Source organism: Symphalangus syndactylus, chromosome 6 (assembly GCF_028878055.3).
Source record: "Symphalangus syndactylus isolate Jambi chromosome 6, NHGRI_mSymSyn1-v2.1_pri, whole genome shotgun sequence".
Lineage (NCBI taxonomy): Eukaryota > Metazoa > Chordata > Mammalia > Primates > Hylobatidae > Symphalangus > Symphalangus syndactylus.
In genome coordinates this window covers 48296581-48323466 of record NC_072428.2, presented here as the reverse complement: position 1 = coordinate 48323466, position 26886 = coordinate 48296581, and the positions used below count along the sequence as shown (strand labels likewise).

The 26886-nt window shown below is 46.4% G+C and overlaps 1 protein-coding gene and 1 long non-coding RNA gene across 3 annotated transcripts in view; both read left to right on the top strand.

Annotated features, from left to right (window-relative positions):
* The window catches only part of TUB (TUB bipartite transcription factor), an 88470-nt gene that overhangs the window by 25297 nt on the left and 36287 nt on the right, over positions 1-26886 (top strand). The window lies entirely within an intron of this gene.
* On the top strand, positions 17141-26476 carry LOC129484449 (uncharacterized). Its single transcript, XR_008658453.1, has 4 exons — positions 17141-17181; positions 19177-19335; positions 24525-24581; positions 24712-26476. It is a non-coding gene; the product is annotated as an uncharacterized lncRNA (long non-coding RNA).

Here is a 26886-nt window from a genome sequence, read left to right as displayed (position 1 = left end):
TAATCTGGATGCCTTTTGTTTCATTTTCTTGCCTAATCATCTTGGCTAAAACCTCCAGTACAATGTTGAATACATTTGTCTAGAATGAGCATCTGCCCCACCCCACCCTACTTCTTCTGGCTGCTGTTAAGATTTTTCTCTTTATTGTTGGCTTTCAACAATTCATTATGTGATACCTTGGTATAGTTTTCTTCACGTTTCTTCCACTGAATGTTTTTTTAGTTTCTTGGATATATGGTATATGGTGTTCATTAAATTTGAAAAAACATTGGGCATTATTTCTTCTAATATTTTTTCTGCCTTTTCCCCTGAAACTCCAACTATGTGTATGTTAGCTTGCTTAATATTGTTCCAGAGTTTTTCATTTTTCAGTATTTTTTCTGTGTTTTATTTTGAAATATTTCTACCTATGCCTTTGAATTTATGAATCTTTTCTTTGCAGTGTCTAATTCCATGAAGTATATATTTTATTTTAGATACTATGTTTTTCATCTCTTGAAGCTTGACTTGCATCTTAATTATATATTTCATTTCTCTCCTCATCATAGTCATATTTTTCTCTATCTTCTTTACGTGGAGTGAGTTTATCATAGCTCTTTTAACATTTATGTCTGCTAATTCTGTCATCTGTGTCTTCCTACTTGTACTGTTTTTACCCACAACACTTCTAACACTAAATGTGTGGTTTCTTTCCACACCAACAACCAATTTGGCAACTCTCTGGATGCCAACTGAGGGTCCTGCAATTTAATTTGATTCTGGTACTAATTATTATAACTGAAGTTAATGCAGACCCCACAGTTTAAGGGCTCAGTCCCGCAAGACTTCCCCCATTTCATAAGTCCCAGGTTGTCACCTATACTTCTGGCCAACCAGCTATAAATTGGGGGTTCCTAGGACCCCTGCTCAGGTATGAACATTTGCTAGAATGGCTCACAGAACTCAGGAAAGCACTTTATTTACTCTTTACTGATTTATTATAAAGGGTACAACTCAGGAACGGCCAAATGGAAGAGACGCCTAGGGCAAGGTATGCAATGGCGTGGAGCTTCCATGACTTCTCCAGGTGTGCCACCTCCCCAGCACCCTGATATGTTTACCTGCCAGGAACTCTCCAAACCCTGTCATTTAGGGTTTTATGGAGGTCCTGTTACATAGGTACAATTGATTAAATCATTGACCATTGGTGAGTGAACTCAATCTCTAGCCCTTCTCCTTTCCCCAGTGGCTTAGGGGTGAGCTGCAAGTTCTAATCCTCTAATCACATGGTTGGTTCCTCTGGCAGCCAGCCTCCATCATTAAGCTATCTAGGAGCCCACCAAGAGTCACCTCATTAGAATAAACTCAGGTATGGTTGAAAGTGGCTTATTGAGAATAAAAAAGATGTTCCTATCATGCAAGAATTTCCAAGGGTTTTAGAAGCTCTGTGTCAAGAACTGGGGACAAAGACCAAATATATATTTCTTACTGTGTGCACTGGTGATTGATTTTTCTTCTAGTTATGCATCTTCTTCTCCTCCTTTTTCGAATGCCTGGGTAATTTTTGATTAGATGATAAATGTTTTGGATTTTACAATGTTGGGCTTTGTTTTATCCTTTAATAGTTAATGTTGGGCTTTGTTCTGACAAACAAGTTACAGGTTGAGTATCCCGAATATCCGAAACCTGAAACGCTCCAAAATCTGAAACTTTTTGAGAGCCAAATGACACTCAAAGGGAGGGCTCATTGGAGCATTTCAGATTAGGGATGCTGAACCAGTAAGTATAATACAAATATTCCAAAACTTGAAAAAATCCAAAATCTGAAACACTTCTGGTTTTAGGCATTTTGGATAAGGGAGATTCATCTTGTACTTGGAATCAGTTGGATCCTTGTGGGGTTTTCTTTTAGGCTTTGTTAGGGCAGGTCCAGAGCAGCCCTTGGCCGAGGGCTAAGTTGGCCTCACTACTAAAGAGTGCTCTTCTGAGGACCCTCCCTGATGTGATGTTCTGTGTATTAGGAGGTCTTTCTACTCGGACTGGTAGGAACACAGAGTATTTCCAGTCTTCTGTGAATTTCTGAGATTGCTCTGCTTACTTCTCTCTGTGGTTCATTCCCCAGCCTTGGGTCATTTTCTCACAAGCATGTGCAGATCAGTACTCAGCCAGAGACAAGGGAAGCCCTCTACAGGCCTCCAAAGCACATTTGTGCATTCTCTCCCTCCCCTCCCTCTATCCCTCCTTCTCTTTCTCAGTGTCTTGCTCTCTCACTCTCTAGCTCTTCCTTCTGGAAACTCTTTCCAGGGAATAATCAGGGCACTTGCGGGGCTCACTTTGTTCTCTTTCCTCAGGATCATTGCCTTGCACCACCTGTTGTCCAATGTCTGAACTGTCGTTTCATCTGTTTCACCTGGTTTTTAAATGTTAAGGCAGAAATGTAAATCCAGGCCCTGTTACTCCGTTGTGACTGAAGGCAGAAGTCTCTCCTTAGTTTTAGGCTCACCATTTTAAGTGCTTACCCTACATTCTCAACTGGATATCACACAGACCCCTCAAACTCAATGTATCCAAACTAACATCTTCTTTCACCAACCTGTCCCTGGTCTTCTATTTCCTATCTCCCGGGAGAAACCTAGCCCCAAATCTTAAAGGCCACCGTGACCTCTTTTTCACCATTCCCTGATATTTAATTAAATAAAATCCTTTCAGTTTCGTATTCTGTGTTAGGCCCAAATCTGTGCATCTCTTTCTTTTCTCTCTGACCACCAGATTACCTAGGTCCTCATGGTGTTCAGTCTAAGTGACTATATAGCAGCCTGCAAACTGCCTCTTTTCCTCCAGTCTATCTTACTCCAAGCCATGGGCCACACTGAAGCCAGAGTCAGTTTTCCAAAGCGTAGATAGGATCATATCATCCCCCACTAAATGTATTTCAGTGGATTATCTGAAGCAGGGCTGTCCAATTTTTTGGCTTCCTTGGGCCACATTGGAAGAAGAAAAATTGTCTTGGGCCACACATAAAATACACTAGCACTAACGACAGCTGCTTCACTTTTTTAAAATTCACAAAAAATTTTCATAATATTTTAAGAAAGTTTACAAATTTGTGTTGGGCCACACTCAAAGCCATCCTGGGCCATGTGCAGCCTGCAGGCCACAGGGTGGACAAGCTTGCTCTAAAGCTTTAGCACAGAGCCCTGCATTCTTAGGGGAGACAAAAGGCTGTTTACTATCTGGTTCCTGTTATATTCTCCAGCATCGTCTCCTCTCCTGCCTTTCCCCACTGCCAGCTGTACCAGCCCCCCAAACTCATGTACTCTTTTCCATTTCTGGGCTTCACCTGTGACTCCTTCCATATGTAGTGCTCTTCCCTGTCTTCACCTGGTAAACTTCTCATCAGCCTTCAAGACTTGGTATCACCTCCTCCAGGAAGCCTACTCAGATGTCCTCAATCACATGCAGTGCTGAACTCTATCACAAGTCTTAGTAAATTTATATCAATCATGATTCTATCCAAATCTACTACTGGGCTGTGATCTCTCTGAGGATAAGAACATATCTTGCTTAGCTCAGTACCCTCAGTGGAGAGCCATGCACAGAATAGGTACTCATTATAAGTGCACTGGATGAAGGAATGGAGGTGTGGAGCCATGGCTGGTGGAAATGAGATCCAAGGCCAGATGCCCTCGAGTGGCCTGGAGTCCAAATAGCAGAAGGGCTCTGTGCAGCAGGGCCTTCCTCCTAGATTCAGGCAATATTGAGCTTGAGGGTTTGTGCTGCCTGCCTGCTCTACTGCACAGGGGCTAGACTTAAGGAACTTGCCATTGGTGCATTTATACCTTTTGTTTCAAAGGGAGCCCTGATGAATCATCCAAACCTGCATGGAGCCTGAGCCCCAGGGAGGGTCCTTGGGGTGGCTGGGCCATCTCCTGCATGTGACTTAGAAACTGTGCCACAAAGAGCCTGATGCATCACAGGACATTTTTCTTGAAAAGAGATTTTAGAATAGGATGTGATGAAGGTCTTTGATGACTGTGACATGCCACCATGCAATATAACTCTGCTAGAAAGGGTCCCATTTGCTCATCCATTTTAATAATTATTTATATCCTTTACTGCCATTTGATTACAAGCACCATGAAGGCAGGGCTGTATCTTTTTTTTTCATTGTTGTGTCCTCAGCCTACAGTGCATGTACACAGTGAGCACTCAATAAATAATTTTCAAATGAATAATAATAGCTAACATTTGTTGAGGACTTATACCACACATGATTCTAGGCCATTTACACATATTAACTCATTTAATAGTCACAGTAACCCTATGAGGTGAGTACTGTTATCATTCTCATTTTGCAGAAGAAAAATTAGACACATAGTGGTTAAGTAAATTGCCTGAGGTCACATAGTTAATAACTGGTGAGGGACGCTTTCAAAGACTTCATGAATGAATGAATAAGTGAATGAATGTTTTAATTTAAAGTGTCCACAAAAAGGGACTACAATAGATGAAGGGTTTTTTTTAGGATTTTTTTATTGAGATGAGGTCTTGTTCTGTCATTCAGGCTGGAACATGGTGATGCAATCATGGCTCACTGCAGCCCAGAAGTCCTGGGCTCAAGTGATCCTCCTACCTCAATCTACTGAGTACCTGGAACTGTAGGAATATGCTGCCAGACCCAGCTAAATTTTTGTTTTCATTTTTGTGGAGACAGGGCCTCATTATGTTGCCCAGGCCAGTCTGGAACTCCAGGTCTCAAGCAGTCCTCCCAACTTGGCCTCCTAAAGTGCTGGGAATACAGGCATGAGCCACTATGCCTGGCTGAAAGCTGTATTTTTTAAAACAATCATGAGAGCATCAGACTTTCCATAATTTGGACTATTCATACTCAATATCAATTAAAATATTTCTCTATATAATATGTAATGTTATGTAATTATATGTAAGATTAAATATATGCAATTAAGTATGATAATATTACATACAGCATATATCATTTGACATTACTGCATGCCAGACTCTGTATTGTTTTACATAAATTATCATATTTAATATTCATAATTCTGTCAAAGAGATATGAGAATCCCTGTGAATTCCCATGGTATAGCGAAGGCTCGAAGTGGTTAACCTCAAACACAGAGAGCTTACTGCAGGGCAGAATTTGAACCCAGGTCTATTTGACTCCATATTCGTGCTCTTACCTGCTTTGCCATCCTCTCTCTTCTGTAGTCGGCCCGAAGCATGGGCTACCTTGGGCTTTCCAAACCCTCGCCCTTCTAGGAAGCTACCAAACCCTATGGCATAGTCTTCATTTCACAGCCTAACCCCAGGGGACTTTCAGTGCCCCAGGCAGGTTTTCCCAACCCCCATCCAGCAGGAAGAGCTGAGGCTTCCACAGCTCAGACCCTGTGGTGCATCGTCCTGCTGTTCTAGAACTTGAAGGGTGCCGTATTGGAGGCCATCCTAGACCAACTAAATCAGAGTCACTGAGAGTAGGGCCCAAGAATCTGAATTTTAAATAGATCTCCATGTGATTCTGATGTCCAGGCAGGTTTGAGAACCACTGGCCGAGGCCCAGGAAAGAGACAATGGATACTCCTCAGGAAAAGAAGTAGTGGCTTATTGCCCAGGCCACCTTCACAGCACCTTTTAGAACCATGGTGGCATTATGTGGTGTGTGTGTGTGTGTGTGTATATATATATATATATACACACACACACACACACATATATGTATATATATGTATACATGTGTATATATATGTATATATGTATATATGTGTATATATATGTATGTATGTATATATATACACACACATACATATAAAATAAAATCACATTAATTTTATTGTGTAATTTTATTGTTATATAATTTTATTATACAACATAATAAAATATGTATGTAATCACTACATATTCATTGTAGTAAATTTGGAATACATAAAACAATATAAGGAAGAAAAATAAGATGACCTATAGTTCCAACACCCAGAGGTAATTCCTACTGACATTTTGATTAATTTTCATCTTTAAATTTTTAATTGAGGTATATATAGTATACATGGAAATACACAAATTGTAAGTGGACAGCTTATGATGAATTTGCACAGCTGAACACAGACAGTCATGTTAACACTACCCAGACCAAGAAGCACAACATTTGCCAGCCCCCTAGAAGCCCACGTTGAGCCCTTTTCTGATAAATGCACCCTCCCAAAGTAGTGATCCTGACTCTTAACATCATAGATTAATTTTGCCTGTGTTTGACATTTATATAAGTGGGATAATTTATTATCTACTCTTTGAGGCTGGTTTATTTTGTTCAATATTAATTTGCAAGATGCATGTATGTCAGGCATGTAGTTATATAGTAGTTCATTTATTATTGCTGTATAGTATTCAATTGTGTGACTGTTGTAGTTTGTATATGCATTCTACTGTTCATGGACATTTGGAAAGTTTAAAGTATTTGGCAATTACGAATAGTGCTGCTATAAGCATTCTTGTACATATCTTTTGGTGCATGTGTCTGTGTTTCCATGAGGTGTGTACCTAGGAGTGGAACTGCTGAATCTTATGTTCCATTCTAGTGGATGCTGCCAAAGTTTTCCAGAATTGTTGTACCAGTACACTTTCACCAGCAGTATATGAATCCCAGCTGTCCCATATCTCCACTAACACTTGGTCTTTTCCGTCTTTTTATTTTAGCTGTTCTGGTGAGTGTGTTGCCTGTGGTCTTGTGGTTTTACTTTACATTTTCCTGGTGAATAATGAAGTTAAGCATCTTTTCATTCATGTATTTCTTTTTAATCTTTTACTTATGCACCCACTCCTGGTAATCCTTAATTCATTTTTTTAAAAAGTGAATAAGGCCAAAAAGCTTTCCATAAATAAAACAGCCTGGTTAAAGTACTATTTTATTTTTCCCTTCAGCGAAGTCTATCATCTTAAAAATAAGTCACATCTAATTAGAAGATATTAAAGAAAATGTGTTTTCTGCTCTTCTGTCTCTTAGCTCTTTTTTCCTGTACTTTCGCTAACCTCTTAACTTTTAATGGTTCCACAATAAAATTGCATCCTCTTGGGGGATGTAATCTTACGAGACAATTGCACACATATTCTCCAAACAAAGACTAGTAGGACCATTAAAACAGAGGGAAAGCTTAAAGTCAAGGTGAGACAGGAAGCTTTCAAGTAGCTAATGGCCAGAACTAGCTGTTCCACTGGGAACCGTCAGGCGGGGAGCCCAGGGAGTGGAGTTGTGAGCATCTCAGAGTGGATGCCGAAAATTAAGTTGTTTCTTTTATTTGTTTTGTGTTTTGCTCTTTGTTACTGAAAAAAATGGGCTTAAATTCTTAGGTGCTACTTTGAAAATGATCTCGGGTGTTATCTGAAAAAAATGTGCAGTATGAGTTTGTTCACAAGTGGCAATTACGTATGTTTGTGTGTGCCTATATCCTAATGACATTGTGTAAACTGTTTTGTCATCTAAATTTTTCATGTAACATACTTTCCCATATTGTTAAATATTATTGGACAAATACTGTTTTTAATGGCTATATAATAGCTCTTTTATGGATTTGTTGAAATTTAATCATTCCTTTATTTTGGTTATTTCCATAATTTCTAAATTCTCAATGATAAATATATTTGTACATAAATCTCTGTACTGTTGTGATCACTTTCTTAGAATAGCTTCAGAGAAATGAAATTAATGGCTCAAAAAGAATGAATCTCTTTAAAGTTCTTTGATACATCCATATTATCACATTTCTTTCCAGAAAGGCTATCAATCCACTCTCTCCCCACAGTATCTGAAGGGCCACCCTCACTGCATATTCGCCAGCTTGGCACTCACTTCAATTACAGTGTCTCTTGCCATATAGAAGATGGTGATTTTTACCTAATAAACTTTTATGGCTTCTGGATTTAGGAACATGCTTAGACAAGCTCTCCCACTCCCTGCACATGACTAGAAGAATACTCTCTAACATGTTCTACTTACAGTTTTCTTTTTTATAATAAACCTTTAATCCTCTGTTATTTGTTTTTGTATGTGATATAAAATAGGGATATAACTTTATTTGCCCCAAACGGATAGCAAGTTGATCTCTAAGCCACTTACTAAATAATCCAGTGTTTCTTCAGTGTTGTGAAAGGCCATCTTTATTGTAAACCAATTTCCTCTATATACATGGTACTATTTCTGTACTGCATTGGTCCATTGGTCATTCTGACGTCGATACCACTGTTTTTGGTACAGATTCCTAGTACAGATTATTTATTGGAGATTCATAGCACAGTTTGGTAACTGACATGGCAAATGCCTCCTCATTCTTTTACGGTTACAAAATTGTCTTGGCTAACTTGGAAAATTGGCTTATTTTTCCAGATGAATTTTGGAATAAATTTGTCCAGTTGAAAAAAAATTCGACTGCATTTATGATTAGAATGGGATCACACCTGTCAATTTATTTGACAAAATTGCAGTTCCATACAGGAACAGGGGATGCATCCATCTCCTTTTATCAAGGGTGTTAATATAAGTAAAATTTTGTAGTTTGCTTTATTATTAATAGAATTGTAGTTTGTTTTCATGTATGTCCAAGGCATTTCCTGTGAAGTTTCCCTAGCAGGGAAAATAGGTTATTTTTTGTATTGCTTGTGTGAATAGGACCTTTTTTTTTTTCTTTTTTGAGACGGAGTCCTGCTCTGTCTTCCAGGCTGGAGTGCAGTGGTGCAATCTCGGCTCACTGCAAGCTCTGCCTCCTGGGTTCATGCCATTCTCCTGCCTCAGCCTCTCCTGTAGCTGGGACTACAGGTGCCCACCACCATGCCCTGGTAATTTTTTGTCTTTGTATTTTTAGTAGAGATGGGGTTTCACCGTGTTAGCCAGGATGATCTCGATCTCCTGACCTCGTGATCCGGCCACCTTGGCCTCCCAAAGTGCTGGGATTACAGGCGTGAGCCACTGTGCCCGGCCGGACCTTTTTAATTATATCTTTAAATTTGATGTTTCTGATATGTAGAAAAGCCATTTATTTATGGGTAGTTATTCTGTATTAATCAATGCCACTGACCTATTGATTAATTCTAATAGTTTTTCAGTTAATTTTCTTATATTTTGCTAGGTAGACAGTTGGATATGTAAATAATGATCAGTTTATCTTCTTTTCTAATAATTATGTGAAAAAATAAATTATTGCATTGGCTAGAACTTATAAAACAATGCTTAGTAATATTCTTTATCCTGTCAACTATACTTCTGTTCCTAGTTTACTAATAAATTTCTTTTAACCAGAAATGAGTGCTGACTTTTATCCAAGACCTTTTTGGTATCTGTTAAAACTTACGACATTTATCATTAGGCTTATTAATGTGATATATTAGATAAATAGGGTTACTCATATGTAAACCATCTTTCCATTTCTGGAAATGGAATGAGCTCTATATGGCGCATGTTATATTTTTCATTCAACTTACTTCTAGGTTTGATTTGTTAGTCTTTTATTGAGAATGCTAAATGTACTTTTAATAAGTAAGGCTATTAAGTATTGGAGTTTTAGGTTTCTGGGGAGTCAGATTTTTATATCAGGGTTTGATTAACCTTGCAAAATTAGTTGGTTGCATCTCATCTTTTTTTGTGTATTGCTGAGTGATTCCTCTAACTCAATAATTGTTTTTTTTAAAGTTTCCATATGATTGTGTATTTATTCACTTTTTTCTACAATCCTGTCAAGAATTTCTTTATATATATATATATATTTTATATATATATATATATATTTTTTTTATTATTATACTTTAGGTTTTAGGGTACATGTGCACAATGTGCAGGTTTGTTATGTATGTATCCATGTGCCATGTTGGTTTGCTGCACCCATTAACTCATCATTTAGCATTAGGTATATCTCCTAATGCTGTCCCTCCCTGCTCCCCCCACACCACAACAGTCCCCGGAGTGTGATGTTCCCCTTCCTGTGTCCATGTGTTCTCATTGTTCAATTCCCACCTATGAGTGAGAACATGTGGTATTTGGTTTTTTGTCCTTGCGATAGTTTACTGAGAATGATGGTTTCCAGTTTCATGCATGTCCCTACAAAGGACATGAACTCATCATTTTTTATGGCTGCATAGTATTCCATGGTGTATATGTGCCACATTTTCTTAATCCAGTCTATCGTTGTTGGACATTTGGGTTGGTTCCAAGTCTTTGCTATTGTGAATAGTGCCGCAATAAACATACGTGTGCATGTGTCTTTATAGCAGCATGATTTATAGTCCTTTGGGTATATACCCAGTAATGGGGTGGCTGGGTCAAATGGTATTTCTAGTTCTAGATCCCTGAGGAATCACCACACTGACTTCCACAATGGTTGAACTAGTTTACAGTCCCACCAACAGTGTAAAAGTGTTCCTATGTCTCCACATCCTCTCCAGCACCTGTTGTTTCCTGACTTTTTAATGATGGCCATTCTAACTGGTGTGAGGTGGTATCTCATTGTGGTTTTGATTTGCATTTCTCTGATGGCCAGTGATGATGAGCATTTTTTCATGTGTTTTTTGGCTGCATAAATGTCTTCTTTTGAGAAGTGTCTGTTCATGTCCTTTGCCCACTTTTTGATGGGGTTATTTGTTTTTTTCTTAATAATTGTTTTTATTTATATATCTTTATTTATTTATTAATTGATTTATTTATTTTGAGACAGAGTCTTGCTCTGTCGCCCAGGCTGGAGTGCAGTTGCGCGATCTCGGCTCACTGCAAGCTCCGCCTCCCGGGTTCACGCCATTCTCCTGCCTCAGCCTCCCGAGTAGCTGGGACTACCGGCGCCCGCCACCATGCCCGGCTAATTTTTTTGTATTTTTAATAGAGAACGGAGTTTCACCGTGTTAGCCAGGATGGTCTCAATCTCCTGACCTCCTGATCTGCCTGCCTTGGCCTCCCAAAGTGCTGGGATTATAGGCATGAGCCACCATACCCGGCCAATAATTGTCTGTTTTTAAAAGTTTGAAATATTTGGCTTGGCGCAGTGGCTCACGCCTGTAATCCCAGCACTTTGGGAGGCCAAGGCAGGCGGATCACGAGGTCAGGAGATCGAGACCATCCTGGCTAACACGATGAAACCCCGTCTCTACTAAAAATACAAAAAAAATAGCCAGGCGTGGTGGCGGGCTCCTGTAGTCCCAGCTACTCGGGAGGCTGAGGCAGGAGAATGGTGTGAACCTGGGAGGCAGAGCTTGCAGTGAGCCGAGATTGCGCCACTGCACTCCAGCCGGGGAGACAGAGCGAGACTCTGTCTCAAAAAAAAAAAAAGTTTGAAATACTTGTCCCAAAATTCATCTTGGTCTGGCACCTTTCTTGTCTGGAGCTGTTTAGCAACATTTCCAGTTTCTTCTGTGGTTATTAATCTAATCAACTTTTCTACTTCTTTTTAAGTTTAGAGATTTATATTTTCTAGAAAGTCCATTGTGTTGAGATTTTTAATTTATTAGTCTAGAAATATAGTAAGATTCAGATGTGTACAGTCTCATCTGTATCTTTGATTACAGCCCTTTCTTAAGGGTTTGATTCTTTTATGGTCCTCTGACTTTCCACGTGCCCCTCCTTGGGCCTGGCAGGGGCAAGGGCTGGAGAGAGAGAGAGAGAGAGAGAGACAGAGAGCGAGCACACATGGAAGTAGGGAATAGTTGTGGGCCCATGTCCATTTCCATCAATTGGAATGGATATGTGTGAGCCTGTAGACATGTCCTCACCTGCATGCCATGTCATCTCCCAGTCTGAATGTCTGTTCTGGCATATCTATGTGTACACCTGGATGTGTGTCCTGGCATATGTATGTGTGTATGTGTTCCTCCATATATGTGTCAGCATGCATGCACACATGGTCTCTGCAGCCATGGAGATTTCCACTTTGTGTGAATATTGTGTACATGTTCCTGTGTGTACTGTACCTGTGTTCATACATGTGCATGGGTGTATGTACCTGTGTTACTGTCACTGGGAGGCACATGGCACATCTGGCTAAAGGGATGGTAGAGTAGCTCAGCACAGCCTTGGTGCTTACACGGCTTATTGTCTGCCATTTTAAACAATCTCTCAAAAGGCCAGAAGGTGAAGAGGAGGTGGGCTTAGGCAAGATGGGGTGTGGAGGCTGGCCTGTCCTAGAGTCACTCTGTCATGACTAACCCAAGTCTGGAGCCCAGGCCTAGATGCTCAGCCTGTGTCCCTTGGAAACCCGCTCAGCTAGACAGAGAGGAGAGAGTTTACTGTAACTCATCAGTCAGGGCAGCTGTCTGCTGTTGCCCTGGAAATCTGAAGGCGGGATCTTCTGCAAGGACCAGGATGTAGAGTCTAGAGAGGACAGGCTTCACCAGCCTGGTGGGATCAGTCTGGAGTGGCCTGTGTGTGTGCGTGTGTGAGAGAGAGAGAGGTGGGAGGAGAATGCAAGATAGTGAGTGACCTTTCTGAAGTGGGTGGTGCATACCTCACCATTGCTGTCTAAGGCCTCAGCCGTTACTCTGGATTATTGCTGGGTGATGCTGTAAGAAGGGGTATACCCCTGAGATGGCTTCCCTGTACCCATCAGGACTCAGTCTGGCCTGAGGCTACTCTTAGAGTGTACTGGGACCACCTAGACAGATGTGCTGGCATCTGCCCATCATGGGCCCCAGAGCCCACCCAGCATCTGCTGCACACTGGCTCCTCCTTGCTCAGATGATGGGGTGGTCCAGGAGGGAGGCCCTTACCCTGGCCACACAGATGCTGGGTGATGGGAGCAGACAGACAGAGGCCCCTCAGCCCAGGACTCAGCTCTGCTGCTGATGGGCTGGGGGTGAGGGCAAGGGCAGGGCAAGAGTACAGGATGATGACTGGGGGACAGGATAGGGTCCGACCTTCAGGTGGAGCTGACGGTTGGGACAGCCAAGGACAGTGTGTGCCTCTGCCACCACCTCAGTCTGGCAAGGCATAGGAAAGGGGCACCCCCTTGGAGTCCTGACAGCACCTGTGGAGTTGGAAGCGGGAGCCCTGGCCTCCCTGCTCACCTTCCCACTGGCCCCTCTGCTCAGGGCCCTGTGCCTTCTGATCCCTTCCCGTGACAGGGGAGCCTGGGCTCAGCATTCACTGCAGCCTGGGCAAGGCCCTTAAGCCCCGAAGAGTCCCGCTCTCACAGGGCATGGGAGGAGCTTCCAGAAGCAGATGGGTGTCCTTGTTTGGGTTGGGGGTGCTGGGGAGAGCAGGAAGGAGCTGGCTGCTGGAGTCGCCTGAGGCTGGGTCTGGAGGACACAGAGGTGTTTAGCCAGCAGTTCTGTCCTATCTCTTCTCAACTCTCTGAAGTCCTCCCTGCACCTCAAGCCAGGGCCTGACCTCCAGGGAAGCAAGCTGTCACCACGAGGAAGTGCACCCTAGCTTTCCCACCTCATGCTACCAGGATGCCCCTCACTATCCTTAATCCAGGGCATGGGCTCAGAGGGCTGGCTGGGGTCTCTGTCCTGGAATGTGCGGCCATATGGGAATGCCTTGAGTGTGTGAGGGCCATATGGGAATGCCTGTGTGTGGGGGTGGCATGAGTGTGTGCTGTGAGGTGTGAGTTTGGAGAGAAGTATAAATAAATGATGGGCACATGTGTGTGGTGCGCATGCTCGTGCTGGCAGGGGGAGGTGGGGGGACGTCTGGAGTGTCAGTGGGTTGTGGTGGTCAGGGTGAGGCATCCATTTCTGTGAAATGCCTGGGGGGAGGGAAAAGGTATTTGGCGCAGTACATGTGGAGTACAAGTACACGAAGGAATTTCGGGTACATATGTGCATGGGAGCCTTTGTGGGGTGTGGTTTGGGTATGTAGGTAGGCTGTGTGTGAGGTAGAGCTGGAGGAAAATCTATCTGTGGAGTGTCTGAGGTGATGTGTGGGAGGCAGCTGTCTACAGGTCAGCTTGTCTCTGAGTGGTATATGGGGTGACATGTTATTGTGTGTGATGTGGTTTGGGAGGGTGAGGGGTGTGCAGGCATGTCCCCAAAACAAGCGCATGGTGGTCTCAAGTAAGGTGTGGGGGCAGTGATGGGAATGAACTACAGTATGTAGGCCAAGTGTGTGGGGGAAGGGCAAGTAGGCGTTTCATTCTCTCCACACCTCACAAGTTAGGAGGCACCACTTTCCCCCTCAAAGTTGAACCTGAGGTCCACAGAGTGGAAACAAGCTGGCTGGATCACATAGCAGGGTCTGTTAGACTCTCAGGATCCCAGCTCTGGCAGCTCACAAGCTAGGCTCTAGAGGGCTGGGGAGGGGACTGGCCCTCTGGGTAATGGCAGTAATGGGGGGTCCCATTCAGTTCTTTAGGGTGACTGTCCTGGAACTGGCCCACAAACGGCTCATGAGAATCAATTGCGCAATAAAGGAAAATGTTTGTAAGCCCGTTGCTAAACATAGCTGTTACTAAGAATCAAACTGGCCAGGCACAGTGACTCGCGCCTGTAATCCCAGTATTCCTGGACCAAACTGAGGGTCGGCTGCTTATTCTCAAGGCCCAGTAACGAAATGCAGATGAACTGGGAGAGAAGGGAGTTTTTATTTCTGTAACCAGTTACAGGGAGAAGGCCTGGAAATTATTGCCAGACCAACTCAAAATTACAAAGTTTTCCAGAGCTTATATATCTTCTAAACTATATGTCTATGTGTAAGTGTGCATTCATCTAAAGACATAAGTGATTAACTTCTTTTAATCTATAACTAAGATTTGAGTCCTGAAGACCTTCCTCTGGGGCCTCAGTAAATTTACTTGATCTAGATGGGTCCAGGTGCCAGGGGTAATTACCCTTATCTTGTCCCCTGCTAAGTCACGGAGGTTTGGGGAGTTCCTTCAGACCTCCAGTAAAACTTGTTTAACCTTAAACGGGGCCTGTTAAGAATTCCTTCATTATTTTGTCATGCTTTAAGGCCCAGGAAAGGCCTAGGCAAAACTCTCGGTGGGCTTTTGTTACATTCTAGCCTTTGTATAAGGGCACTGGTTCTGTCAGCTTTTAATATTTAACTTCACCACTCAGTCAGTACTGAAACAGTTGTTATGGAGGCCTGTGTTAGTGACACCTGGCCTGCCGCACCAGCACTTTGGGAGGCTGAGGCAGGAGGATTGCTTGAGGCCAGGAGTTCGAGACCAGCCTGGGCAACATGGTGAGACCGCCATCTCTACAAAAAAATACAAAAATTAGCCAGGCATGGTGGTACATGCCTATAGTCCCAGCTACTCAGGAGGCTGAGGTGGGAGGATCACTTGAGCCTAGGAGGTCAAGGCCACAGTGAGCCGAGATCACACCACTGCAGTCCAGCCTGGGCTACAGAGCAAGATCCTCTCTCTCAAAAATTAAAAAAAAAAAAAAAAAAAGCGGTATAAATTTAACATTAAATAAGTTATGTTTACAAAGATAATACACTGAAAACTCACTACTTCGTATTCATTTTACTGTCTTTCCCTGCGCCTGTCTGTTGTATCTGCGGGGTGGAACTGCCACGTGACCGTGCACTGCTGAGCATCTCCTCCCACCTCTATGCTCAGTCACATCACAGATTGGCCATGGCGAGGGCGGCTAGACCAGGGGAGTCAACAGGTGCTGCACATTAAGACCTGGTTTATTGTTTTATTGATTGTCTAGACCTAAGAAAGTGATGGGAAAAAATATTACTAATGCAGATTAAATTTTAAAGGGTGTCATGTTTATAGCTGCTCCATGGTGAATAGCAGAAAACAAAGATTTTTCCAGTATTCACAAACTATTAACCTATTCAGCAAAGAAGTCACTTCGACCACCAGTGAAGGAGTGAAGTTCTGACATGTCTTTGTTGTTTCACTTTCAACTTACTTGTTAACATAAATGAAAATATCAAGCAACATTAAGTTGGAACTACAGTAATTTGTCATTGTAACTGTAGGTTGGCTACAGATAAAGAGTTAGGCGAAACTCATTGAATGGGTTGATTTCTGGCTATATGGAATTTACAATAAAGAATACTGGATATTTCATTAGTATTTGTAAATTATGTGCTATACATCCTTTGTGTCAGTAAAATTTGTAATAAACTTATTGAGTCTACGCATGCAGACATTTTCTGGAGAGCTGGTTGTTAAATGTCACTGTTAACATCCCGTAGGCCCTCCATTACACATAGTCCCAACATGTCTCCTTACTGTGCAGAGGGTGAGGTAGGGTGGGGTGGAGGGACAGATGTAACTTGCAGAGACCCTGGGAGCAGTGTCTCAGGTTTCCAGACAAGCTGTGGCTTGTCACTAGATCAGCTTGACCTCCTCCTGGCCAGGGGCACTGGGGCTCAGCTGGGGGTCCCATTCATTGATCCCTTCTTGGTACCAGGCTCAGGGATTTACAGGTCAGAGGAAGAAGACATGGTCACTGCCTGTATGGAGCTCATAGTCCAGCAGAGGAGACATCCAGTCACAGTTGTACACCCTGGAGAGTACAGGGGCAAAAAGGAAGAAATTGCCCAGCTGAGGCAGGAGGGAGGCTGGGACAAGAGGAGCTGCTCAGTGGAACAGTGCCTCTCAACATTTAGTGTGTGGCATCCACAGATTTGTGTTAAAAATGCAGAGATTCTCTTTTGGCAGGTCTGGGCAGGGTGGTGCCCAGGAGTCGACAGTATGCTAGGGGATGGTGAAGCAGGTATCCAAGGGCACACTTGGAAAAGCCTTGATCTGAGGGCACAGGATGGTGTGTGCTGAGGCAGGAGGTGAAAAAGAAGTTCTGTGGGGAGATCTGCCAGGAGTTTAGGAGTGGCTGGAGCAAAGCCAGCCTGGAGGGGAGACAGCAGAGCAGGGCAGGAGAGGGGTCAGGGGGCAGGTCCTGCAGCCTCATAAGCCTCATGGAAGAGCTTGGTTTGTATACTTTGGAACGAGGAGCAGTGGAAAGAGCCTTGTCAGCAGACAAGTGACATGCTCAGGTTGGCTTTTAAAAGTGTAATGTTCCTGGAGCAGGCAGAACTGCAGTCAAAGAGACCAGAAGGAGGCTGGGGACATGTGAGGCCTCAATCCGGGCAGAGGCACTGGGGACAGGGGAGGGGACCGATAGGAGGGCTTCATGGGTGGAGCCACATGCGAGATGAAGAGGGTTGGGGTGGGCCTGGGTTTCTGGGATGATGACTGAGTGAATGGCAGGACTGTGCACATTGCCAGAAAACAGGAGGAAGAGCAGGTCTGGAGTAAGGTGAGTTGCTTTGAACCTGGAGACTTAGAGGTGTCCCTGGAGGGGCCCAGAGGCATTTGGGGCTCAGGGGAGCCATCAGGAAGTAGATTTGGGAGCCCCGTGGATAGGTGGGAAAGCCAAGAGAGTGAAGAGGTCACCTGTGGAGAACACAGTCACAAGGGTCCAGATCTAGTGCTGAAGGGCCAAGAACTCAGGCCTGTCTGGACCTTGTTTCTGGAAGGGGTGCCAGATGCCAGGTCCCTCCGTGCAGGAAAGCCAGAGAGTGGGCAGGAGAAGGTTGGAGGAGGTCAGAACCATGGGTGGGGTTGCTGGCCACCTCTGACTTAGGAGCTGGAGGCCACAGTGGTTAGGAGTCATGGGGCCTCAGTCCTAGCTCCAGCCCTGGCTCTGCTACCAACTTGCTGTGTGACCTTTGGCAGATCTCTATCCACTCTGGGCCTCAGCTTCTTCATTTGAAAATAAGAAAGCTGGACCATACCAGTGATTTTCAAATGACATTTGGAGCCCCAGGGTCACCCAGAAGCATCTCCAGGAAGCAGGAGTTGAGGGTGACAGGGAGGGAGAGACTGAGAGTGTGGAACTCTAGTCCCACCCTGTCCCCAGCTTCATCCCGAGCCACTTGCGTTTATGTTTTCTGTTAGCCTCTTCATGAAAGGATGTTTTCCAACTGATAACTACTGGGCCAGAGGATCCCTTATACTGTTGTACGTATTTGGGGTCTGTGAATCCTTGCCAACATAGAAGCTGATGGAGTCTGAGGAATAACACACGCTGAGAAAACCAACCATCATCATTACAGACACTGTGTGAACTCCCTGCCTGCCACCCACACAGCACAGTCACGGTTATGTCCACGCTTATGTAGGCCTGGGCTCTGCCTAGCTGCGGGTGATTTCATCAGTGGATGCCGCTCAGTTTGGCCCCGCCTGCTAGTTGACTCGTCCCCAGCCCCAGCCATCAGGGTGCCCCCAGGGTGGGGCCCGTGTGGCCCTGGCCCTTCTCTGCTGCCCCAGGGCTGTGAAGCCACAGGTCGGCCCCCTCGTTCCTTGATGCTCTCTGTCCATTGTCTCTACAAATGCAAAGAGAGTCTCTGAACAGGACAAAACACATTTCGTCCTTCCTTGGGCCTGGCATCAGCGACAGTGCCACCTGTGTGGGGGAGGACTCAGTGGGTAGTGTCCTGGCTTCCCTTCAGCCCCACAGAGCTTCCCTCAAACCTTGCTGACAGCTGGGCACTCTCAGTAAACTGAGGCAAGCCTGGACCTAGACCAGCGTGTGGGGGCGTGTGCTGTGGGGAGGGAGGATGAGAGAGCTGGCCTCAGGATCGGGGTGGAAACACCCTGCGGTGCCTCTACAGGGAAAACCAGGCCCTTCAAGTCTGTGTGACCTCAGATCCCAAATAAGTCAATGCCTGGCTCCCCTCCCCGTCCCTCAGAGCAGGGCCTAGGAGTTGGGGAGGGGCAGCTTTGCACATCCCTTGCCCTGGGATCCTGGGGTACAAGAGTAGGATGAGGACAATCAGCTCAGAGGGGACAGAGATCTTGCTAGTTTGCTCTGTGCCCCTTTAGCCCACACTCATGTCCCTGCATACACTGGACCCTCTTATTGCCTGGAAGTTGTTCTGCCTCCTGGCACTGCCCCTAACCCCTAAGAGATCCAGATCCCCAAATAAAGCCACACTGGGCCCCAGGATCCCAGGCTTGGAGACAGTGCTTTTGGGGAACTCCAGGGTCCCCCAGCAGTCTTGCTACTTCAGGAACAGTTTGGAGGGGGACCCAGTAGAAGTGACCCCCTCCCTGTCACCTCCTCAACATCCCAGATAGGGCTCAGAAAGTTGCTCCAAAACTGCTGGGAAGAGACCCCACCCCTGGAGTTCCTCCCTGCTCCTCCTCCTCTGTTCTCGCTTCCCCAGGACTACGGAGGCTTCAGCCCATTCTCACTCGGCAGGGTGGTTGGTGGGGCAGGGTGACGACTCTCGGTATTTCCTGACAACAGGCTGGGGGACTCAAGCGCCAATGTGAAGCTGAAGAGCGTCCTGGAGACGGGGGGCGGTGAGACGGAATCTGCCCAGGCCACGCCAGTGGCTGGGGTTTGGCCCTGGGCCTGGGGAGGGTCGCTGTTTGAGAGGAGGACGCAGCTTTATAAAATGACTCCGTAAGTATGGCCTGGGCAGGTGGGGCCGCAGGCCCCCACTGCCCCACCTGGGACTGCGGGCATGGACCAAGAGCTCCTGCAGCAGGAGACCCTGCCACAGGACGTGGGGAACCCAGAAAGCTTGGGAGGTTGCAGTCCCGGGGAGATGCACATGCCTGGGCTGAGGCGGAGGCTGGCTCTTGGCCTCTAGGGAGCTAGGGAGCCGGGCGCTGTCAGGGGCCTGTGGAGGGCTCTCCCAGATGCTCTAGGCTACTGGGCACGGCCTTCCTTTGAAGGTTGTGTGTGTGTGTGTGTGTGTGTGTACACATGAGGGGTTACAGTTTCTACCATGGCTGCTGGCTCATGATAAGAGCCTTTTGAACCCAAGACCCCAAGAAGGCAGGCTCACAACCTTCTTTCTTAGGCATCAAAGGCTCTAGAACAGTGGTCTGCATCATGAGAAGCCCTAGGAACATTTTTTAAATGCACATTCCCAGGCTCTGCCCACAGGGACTCTAGGGCGGGGCCCAGGAATCTTTATTTTAGAAAGCTCCCTGGGTGATTCTGACAGGCTGCAGCTGGGGGAGGAAACCACTGCTCTTGGGGGACACCTACCCGGGGCCAGGAAGCCCAGGCCCTGCCTACAGGGCCACCTTAGACACTCAGACGTCTCTGGAAGGTGTTCAGGTCATCTGCACTCTCATGGGAAGGAGAGGCCGACATACTCTTCGGTAACCTTTTCCTGAGGCACAGGAGAAAGCATGGGGCACAGAGTGGGCCCCAGAGGAGGGAAGGCTCAGGAAGGGGTGCGACAGAGCATCAGGGCCAGGGACTGCCCCATCACAGTGTCTGGGCCTGCTGAGGCCGGGGACCCTCACATCTGTCTCAGGACCCAGCGCCTCCAGTCCACAGCAGCCCCTGTCCAGCCACGTGGGTGAGCCCAGGTCCTCCTGCATAGACACGAGGAAAGAGAGATGAGATGTCAGAAAGGACTCCCAGGAGATGAGCGCACACAAGGACAGTTATGAAATCTCCTCCACGGAGTTCCTTGTTAGCATTTTAAATGTCTTCTTGAAAAAGAATTCAGTTAATTCAAAATGACCTTTAGAAAAAGAAAGTAAAATAAATGACCTTTAAAACCCTCATAATTGACATGAAGTTTACTGACTTAACTGAATTAACATGAAGGCAGCATGAAGTAGCCGACTGCACGTTTGCTTCCATGGTTGAAGCTGGAGTCAGAGGCCATCTGATTCGGTTTATTTCCCGTCTTGCCGACCCAAGGATGCACATTCATTTCACCCCAGACTGCACATGTCCACACCTCCTGGCTGTAAAGCATCCGGGAGTGTTCACTCGACCCAATTTGCTTAGTCAATCCCCAAGTGCTGAACCTTTGGGCTCCTTCCAATTTCTTGCTATTATAAATATCATGGCTATGAATATCTCCGTACCAATTACTTTCTTAGTATTTTACTGGGAAGCATTCCCCAAGTGGAACTACTAAGTTAAAGGGCATGAACAATTTTATAGTTCTTGTCACATATTACTAGATGGTTCTCCAGAAATATTGAGCCCATTTACTATGACACCAATTATGTATAGCTGTCCCCACAGCCCTCCAGTATACAGGTTCATTATTTTTATTTATTTGTAGCTGTTTTATTTACTTTCTTTTTTCTCATTTTGCGATTTTGGTCAGGAGTGGTGTGGCAAGTTGTTTTAATGCTGTTGTTTCAATGATTGGTGACATTGGACATTCTCTGAAGGACTTTGAGAACCTGATGGGCATCATTTGTCCCGCAGGGATATGGTAGGATCAGTTCTAAGAGCTGGATCAGGACTGGAAAATGGATAGCTCTGAGTTTTCAGACTTACTCAGTTCTCAGTCTCCCAGCAATAGGCCAGAATGTACATCAGGGCCATAGTTTCCAACGCTCTGAGGCTGAACGATGAATATGGTTTTAAAACAGCATCGCTTGCCCCAGGGAGAAGACTGTGATGAAGGGGAGAAGGAAACCCATGGCCCCATGCTTGTCCCCACCTTGATGGACTGTGCCTGAGCTCCACTGGACAGGCTGCACAGCCTCTTACCCCAGATGTGGCCTTCTGGGTACATAGATTACCATGTTATGCTTGTGGCTGTGGCCATGGGGATAAACCAGATTTGGGGCTTGTAGTACACTTGCCTGTTGATCCTAGTGACCATCCAGGAGCTGCAGCAAGAGTTTACCCAGTGCCTGTAAAACCAGGGCTCTGATGGTGGCTAGAGAGGCCTGGCTGGGTAAGATCAGTAACATTTGTTGGGATCTGGGCCCTCGTGTCTTGGCTGAGGTCTAAGCATGGGGAGTTGTGAAAGAGGAGGGTGTTAGGGAACATTGACATAAGTGGGGTCGAAGACTGTGGCCTGCAGATAATGACAGGGGGCTCCTCAGTGATACCAGGAACTCAAGGCAGAGACAGTGATGGTCAGGGGCATGAAACCCAGTGATAGAAACTAGGTGCCATGGCGGTTGCAGACAGAGCCACAGGGCCTCCTGGGATCTCAGAGCAAACAGGCCAGATGAGGGAGGAGAGTAAGTCAGGGCAGACATGGCTGGTGGGGCAGGAGGAACTAGCATAGGATTTGAAGTCAGCAATTTAAATCGTGGTGTCAAAGGACTCCGCAAACTTGGGAACAAATAGACAGTTATGGATACTCAAAGATATTGTTGGTAGGAACAGAAGAGTGATTTGTGCAACCAAAGGTCTTGGAGTCCCAGGGGCCTCTCCATGTTGAAGCAGGATGCTAGGGGATGAGAGGACACAGGGCCAATGTATAATATAGGTAGCAAGGCCCAGCCTCTTGGAGGAGAATTGGTGGAAGCTGGCTGGGGGATCGTCATTCCAGACCACACCTGGACTTGGGAAGGGCCCCTCTCTGCAGAGGCCAAGCCAGGATCATGACCATCAGGCTAAGGAGGAAGTGTGCATGTTGCTGGGATAGCAGGTGTCTTGGGCCCACTAAGGTCCTCCAGGCTTTGGGAAGGAAGCAGACTCCTTTTCCCTCTCATTCCTGGCCTGCTCCTCATGGGGCCAGGGCTTTGGTGGTGCTGGAGCAGGTGGTAATGGACAGAGGAGACATGGCGTGTGCCCCAGGTTCCACAATGGGAGTGAGACAGAGTAAAGAAGTGGTTTCGTGTGAGTCTTAGATTCAGGTAGACCTATACCTTACTGTGTGACCTCAGTTCTTGAGCCTCACTTTCTTTTGTCTAAAATGGGGATAGTCGTTCCTGCCTTATAGGGCACTTAAGAAGATTGAATGAGAAAATAATACATGACAGCACTCAGCAAGAATAGTTGTTAACAAATGTCAGTTTCCTTCCATTTGCCTCTTTTAGTACCTAGAGCAGAGTTGAGTGTATCTGTCGGCCCAAATAGGCCTCCACTCTAGATGGGGTGGAGGGTAAAGGAAGGGGCAGCATGCCGTCTGGTAAGCCTAGGAGCAGAGCTGGAAGAGCAGCTCTGCTTCAGGGTTTATCTGACCCAAGGGTAATGATGAATTTGGTGATGTGGAATGGTTAAAGCCTGGCAAGTCTCTGAGCCTCGATTTCCTTATCTGAAAAATAAGTTGTGTGTGGCCTTGTGACAATGCATGGGAAGCCCCTAGCACCACTCCTGCACATAGTAGGAGGTCCACACATACATGACAGTGTGGATTCTGTGGTTGCAGACACTCCTTTTGCCCTCAGAGTCATATCGCTGTGAAGGGTTTCTCTCTGTGTGCTCAGAGTCCAGTCTGGGGTTGGTCAGACGTGAAATGGGTTGTGCATGGTGGTCAGTGCTTGGGCGGTGGCTAATCATGTCACCCCAGAGTTGGCCGAGGAGGAAGGGGCCCAGGGGGAGGCTGCCCTGAGGGCCCCTGAGGCTGTGGGGGCTCCAAGGGTACTGCCAGGGGAAGAATGGGCACTCTGCAGTTCTCTCCTCTAGCCCAGGGTGTTCTGAGAATGTCCAGAACCAACAGGTCTGCTCAGACGCTGGACATGAGGTTCCGCTTGGCACACAGCATGACAGCCTTTTCCCCTGCAGGAGCATTACCAGAGGCAGGCAGCATGGAGGTGAAGGGAATTGGAAGGGCCTGGCATGAGTCAGGAATGAGTGAGGAGGGGGGCGAAAGCAACTCCGTGCAGTCCAGAGGGAGCTGGCCCTGGGTTCATCCCCTGTACAACTCCACCAGCCTATGCCCTGACCCGGATCCCAGTCCCAGCCAGTTACTGTGCACAGGGGACTGAGTGATGAACCTCGTTCTCTGGAGGCAGTAGGACTGTGCAGAGGGTCCACACAGCCTGGAGAGAGAGAAAGCTGCCTCAGACTTCCCTGGGCAGCCACCCTGCTTGGGGCAGCACCGCTCAGCAGCTAGAGGAGTCCAGGGTTCTGAATCCCAATCTGTCGCCTGCGAGACAAGCCTGGGGCAAAGCCTAGCCTGTCTGACTCCTCATGCCCTCTTCAGAGCTCGTGTCTAGGAGAGGTGTGATAACTGCGGGTGTTTGAGGACTTCAGCACTGGTTATGGAAGCAGGTTGAAGAGTTGTGATGAGACCTGCATGAACAGCCTACCAGGCGTGCAGCCCCTGCATTTTGCAAATGACCTCTAGTCCTTGTCACCCTGGGATAACCCTGGATCTTTCTGGACCTGCCTGAATCCTCTGGATAACCTTTGCAGCCCATTACCTCCCCCAAATGCACACACATTCACACACACAGCCATCACCGTGTACAGATGGAGCTCCTTCCTCTCAGTAAGTTTCTGACCTCCAACCTGCCTCTCCCGCTCCAGGCAGCTCCACTCCCGGCTCCTGATCTGCTCCCATTCCTCCACCATCTGGCCTCACCAAATACTGGTCTGTGAATGGCCTCACTCCGTAAGTCTGACACCAATGAGGTCCAGCTTCTCTAGCTCATTCTTTTGGCTCCCCACCTCCTCCAGCAAGATTTAAAAATAGTCCCTCTTTACTGAGCATATGAGAGCCGGCACAGGGCATTGTTGCTCCCAGTTTCCTTTCTGGCTGAGTCAGGGTCTAGGAGAGTACCCACAGCGAGTCCTGCAGCCCCAGCTTTGGCCCCTGGCTCTGCTCCTCACGAGGTGTGTGAACTCAGCCGGTTGTTTTACCTTTTGAGACCTGCTTCCTGATCTATAAACTGGAAATAATAATAATAGTACCTTCTCTCCAGGCTGTCGTAAAGATTAAATGGGACCCTATATGCTTTTAGCATGGTGCCTGGCACAGGGTAAGCGTTTAATAAATGTTAGCTACTGTTATTATTTTGTGCCTAACAAAATACTTAGAGTAAATGACAGGAAAAATTCTCCTCATGTATTCACTCAACAAATATTTGTTGAACTCCTGTTTTCTTCCAGGCACTGTACTAGGCACTGGGGATACAGCAGGGAGCAAAACAGTGAAAACCCCTGTCCTCAAGGAGCTTCTATGCTGGATTCCACAGCCACACCCTCAAGTCTTTGCTGTCAGCCCTCCTCTCCCTTAGTCTGCACCTTCCCCTGAGCCTCTGCCTCAGCCTCCTCCTGGGCTCAGGATTCCCTGAATTTCCCTCTCCTCACACATCCTCTAAGCTCCAGATGCACTTTTCCAGTCACTTGCAATGGGGTGACCTGCAGACACTCAAACCTGGCACATCTGAACAGTAACTCACAATGCCCAACCCCTTCTCAAACCTGCTATTCCCAGTGGGTTCCCTGAGAAGCCACTGTCCAGACCCTTCTTCCTCCAACATGCAGCTCTTCTATCGTCATCGCCAACACGAATAGAGCACTTAGTGCAGGCACCATGCTGAAAGCTTTTATTTATTAAATCATGGAATCCCCTGACGTCCCTAAAAACCATTCCACTTGTTTGCAGATAAGAAAACTGAGGCGGAAATCATTAAACAGCCTCAGGTTACACAGTTAGGCAGAGCCCAGACGAAGAGCCCAGGCTGTCTGGCCTCAGTTGTGCTTTTCCTGATGCTGTGCTGTCCCGCCTCGGGTCCCATGGGCTTGCCTCAGCTGTACCACTCACCTCAGGCCCCTCCTGGGCCGCATCCAGCTCTGCCCTGGGCTGTTGAAGAGTCTGCTCACTGGTATCTCTAATTCCCTCTGGCTTCGCCACAGACCCTGCTGCCAGGGCTGCCTATGATCCCCTCCCTCACAGGCAGGATCACTTCCCCATCGCCATCACACCCCTGCACCCCTGCGATTTCCCATTGTTTACAGGCAGCCTGGCCCTGTTCCAGACCAACTTCCCCAGTCCCATATAACCTCTCCAAGACCCTTCTTCCCCCTACTCATTCCCCGCGTGTTACAGCCAGGCAGGCTATCCACCCCAATGCTTTCCTAACTCCCGTGGTTTCCTCACCCCGTCTACCTTTACTGAGCTCTGTATCCTTTAATACCCAGCCTCAAAGGCCGTCTCTGCTGCAAAGCCCTGCCTGGTCCCCTGCCAGACTCCTCTGGCTCTCTCTGCTGTGCCCCCACGGGTCTTCACCTCTGGCTGGGTTGACTTCATACCACCTGGGATTATTGTTTGTTATCTGTGTCCATCTGTGTCCTCCAGTAACCCATGATCTTCACAGGCCAGTGCCCTGTGTTAGTCATCTCTGGGTCCCCGTGACTGATGGAGCTGGGTGCAGTGCGAGCCTCAGTACTGAAATGAACAGGGCCGGCCTACGAGGTCACTCCGCGATTTGGGGCAGGAAAGATCTGAGTTTCTTTCTGCACTCCCATCGAGTCCTGCTGTAGAAACCACAAATGGGGAATGATCGTTGAATCCCAGAGGGCTGAGCAGGAAGGGCCGCTGCAGGTCATCTGTGTTAATTCTTTATCTTTGAAATGTTGGAGTGAGGCCCAGAAATGAGAAAGACCTAGCCCACGATCACTCCGCAGGGAGGAGTTGTGGTTAGAATTCAGACCCCTGGCTTCTAGCCCAGTGTACTTTCTGCTTTGCTGAACCATTCCATCTTTTCTTTGCTTTTTCTCTACACAAACTAACTACTACAATAACAACGATTGCTTATGCTGAAAATCAGCCCAGTCTCATAGCTCTGGAACCTCTCTTTGTCCCCTTCCAGATAACCACAGGACACTTTATTTTACACTTTTGTCATAATGATTTTACACCCTCATTTTTAAATTTAGTATTCTTTGTATTCTTTGGGGAGGGGGGGTAATTAACCCTAAATTCTTGTAGAGAAATTAAGTTCTTAGAGTATATTTCTGGGTTGCTTGTTTTCTTCCATTGACGTTTCACATGACACTCCCGTCCATCGTCACACTGCTTCAGTTGTTGCAGCTGTGTATTTTCATATCTAATGGGATTGGTGCTCCTCTCATTAGCCGTTATCAGAAATGTCTTTGCTTTTCTTACCTGTTTTGTTTGTTTTTGTTTTTTGTTTTGTTTTTTCCTTCCAGATTATCTATACCTGGGTTATCTAGAGGAATTAGGGGCAGACGAGTAGCTTATCCCAATCTGCCCTAATCATGGGCATCCACACAGGTCAGCTGAATTGGGCACTCTTAATTCATGGCTCTGCAAATGGT